This window comes from Mobula birostris, chromosome 9 (assembly GCF_030028105.1).
Source record: "Mobula birostris isolate sMobBir1 chromosome 9, sMobBir1.hap1, whole genome shotgun sequence".
NCBI lineage: Eukaryota > Metazoa > Chordata > Chondrichthyes > Myliobatiformes > Myliobatidae > Mobula > Mobula birostris.
In genome coordinates this window covers 30,483,507-30,487,019 of record NC_092378.1, presented here as the reverse complement: position 1 = coordinate 30,487,019, position 3,513 = coordinate 30,483,507, and positions in this window count along the sequence as shown.

Genomic DNA, 3,513 nt, shown 5'->3' with positions numbered 1-3,513 from the left:
CGACTCAGCCTCCAGTACTGTGGGGAGAGCAACCCAAGCTCGTACAGCCATTCCTCGTAGCTCATACACGGGAAACCTCTTCTGCACTCTCTCTGCGGTTTCTACTGATGTAATGGGGTAATCAAAACTGCACACAATACTCCAAGTGCAGTCTGACTGAAGTTTTATTTATCTGCAGCGTAAGTTTCTTACTCATATTCAAAGTAAGGAAGAGATGGATGTGATGGTTGAATTGTTGTGAGCATATGCGTTTTATGTATATTCTGAATGGAACGGGGCACCAAACAATGAATAGACTAAGAAGGGAACTTGGAACATGGCTGCCATAATGAGCTGAGTGTACCCGTGTCATAAGAGAGTCACAGAATTGTACAGCATGGAAACAATCCATTCTGCCCGATTCAATCAGAGGGCACCCTTCTCCCAACACTTGGTTCATGGCCTTCTACCCCTAGATGATTCAAGTGCTCATCCACTAATTCTTTAATGCTGCCAGCAATCCATCCATATTCAACCATTCTCTCTGGCAATGCATTTCAGGTACTTACCACTGTCTGGGTGCAAAATGTCCCCTTTCACATGTCTTCTAAATGTTTCTCCCTCCCTCTCTCCCTCCCCCCCACTTACCCTAACTCTATGTCCTCCAAGGATGTGTGTGTGTTTGTGTGTGTATGTCCGGATTTCTAAGTCTGGAGAACTATTGATCCTGTTCACTGTGTCAGACCATTAAGTGTGACGTACCTGAAGTCATGGATTTTTTTTTGTGACACTGCTCCCTAGTCAGAGCAAATCATTTCTGGAGGTGATCCCTGTGGCCACTACATGCCACTTATCCATTAGTTCTGCTCTACGGTTTCCAGAGTTATGCCTCCTGTTCACCACTCCAACTAAGATATTGAAATTAAAACGCAAAACGTGTATGGGTTTGGTGGGTGTGGGGTCAATGGGTGTATACACACTCTGTTGCAGTTTCCCCTGCAGCCACGTAATACATAGAAGTATACTTCAGACGGTGCTTTACCTTAATGGAGTATCTCATGGATGAGCCATTACACGAATCAGCTCAGAACGCAGATCACTATCAAATACAGTGGCAGGCTGCAGCAGTAGGAATTAGAGAGGAATAACAAAGCAGCATAGATCTAGTGCTCTTAGTTGGGAACAATTCGACGTGCAGTCTCTTCTCCACCCCAAACAGAATGTTTCTTAGGTTACCCCAGCCTCTTGTGGCATTTCTCATTTGTCCTATCTGTGCATTTTCTGGTCTAGAATGTTATCTGTATTCATGCTTCCTCCATTACAATGTGAGGTGCATCAGGGTGTTTTGGGTAATTTCCATTTTCTCTTTGTAGACAAAATCCAGTACTTCCACCTAATGGTTGGGAAGTCCGGTTGGGAAGACTCTGCGATTAAAAGTTACATAGTATTAAGGATGTTTACTGAAATTGCACTAGCATCGGATGTCATTTATAACTGAATGGAAGAAAACACGCATCTTACAGCGTAGTAGGGAAGTAAGAAACTCATGCATTGCACACAGTCAGGGATTCCTATGCATAGAACCTTACCAAACCCAAAGCTTTATAATCACGAGTCCCTCCACAATAATCCTGTTTTCTCTTTCACACATTCCATAAGCAAAATTAATTTTGAATAAGGCAGAACCATGCCCGACATTTATATATTTCAGTTAGATTTTCTGATGAGTTTGCTATCCTGCCACCTTATATTGGATTTAACTGCCACTGATAACACATAGTCTACAACCTTTGCAAAGTCTGGAATGACAGCTTCAGCCATTACCAGGAGTTCAATCCCAGAGGCCCCCAGTGAAAGGTGTTTACCCTCTGGACTCCAGCCAGATCTGTGAATCAGTTTCTAATCATCACTTGATGCAGAATTCAGAAAATGGTGGATACAGCCCAGTCCATCGCAGGTGAAGCCCTCCCCACCATCGAGTACGTTTCCATGGAGTGCTGCCACAGGAAGACAGCATCCTTCTGGGAGCGTGAAGAGGACATGGCCTGGCTGGTGGAAGTACAGAATTATTAGGTCCCACACCAACAGGTCAGAAACAGTTACTGGCCTACAACCTTCAGGCTTCTGAACTGACCTGTATAATCTCACTCACCACTACTATGAACTGTTTTTATGATCTACAGACTCCCTTTCTAAGACTCTTTACAATTCATATTCTCAGTAATTGGTACTTGCACAGTTTGACTTCTTCTGCTCATTATTGTTCGTCTTTGTATGTATAGCTGTTCTTAAAATTCTATTGTATTTTTATCATGTAAATGTCTGGTAGAAAATGAATCTCAAGGTAGTATATGGTAATGCTTCTGTACTTTCATAATCAATTTATGTTGAACTTTGAATTTCCTTTAATATTTTTCTATTCAACTGATCGGTTTTAAAGCCAGTCACCTTATATAGCCTTTATCTGAACTGACATCGTGAATTTATTTTCAAGTGAACAAATGAGTCTCTTGGCACACCTAAATTCAAAAGCAATTACTTAAAAATGAGATTGAGAGACAGAGCCATGCAGGTTTACATTGAGTAAGAAAATATTTGTATCTATTTGTGATGAAAAATGTCAGTGTCAATTTACATTTATGCATCTGCTTCGAAGGGATTGAAGCTGTACATCTTGGACCTGATGATACCCAAGGGTGAAAGAGATGTTCTGTACACAAAATTCACTGCGATTGAGTAAACAGCTTCCTCCCTTAGGCGATGCACATCTCAATGCTTGTTAAACTGGCATGACTGAATACATACAGAATCTGAAATTGCAACTGATTGCTTATTGCCATCTTTTTCTGAAGCAGAGCTATGATAAGTCTTTGTAGAAATCTATGGCAAATCATTTTAGACCCATTCCACATTTCCTCAGCTTTCAACTTATTATTCACAGCTCTATATTCTACACTTATTCTGTTGATACACAATAAATTTAGGAGATTTTTTTGCTGGAATTAAAATGATTGTCACTGTTGTATTTCAGTAATTACATTTGACAATTAATTTTCAACTCTATCATGGGGTGGCAAGGGAAAAGAAAATATTCAGGCACAGTCTTCAGTTGTGCTTGAAGCACTTCAGCGCTATTCCTTACAAAAAATCCCTCGTCAGTTCTCATAAATAATTCTCATCATTTTAAGAGAAAAGCCTGTAAAATTAAAATGATTCTTTATTTTCCTAAATGACAGATTTTGACAATGGGAATCCAGCTATTGCGGTAGAATTAAAGGGCTACTGCAGCTAAAGCTTCATTCAGTGGACAGATGGACCAATTTCTAGACCTGGTCAGTATCATTAATCTGTTACACTCTTGTCAGTGCTAAAAGCAATGCTCGTGCCTTCATTCCAATTTACATATGCCATTGAATATAACCATTGTTTAGAAACTGGTGTCCAGCATCTTCAGCAGAATCCTGGATGTTTAATGTTCTTTTAAGATTTAGCTCAATAAAACAACTACAAGGCTGATCTGTTCTTGAGGGTTGA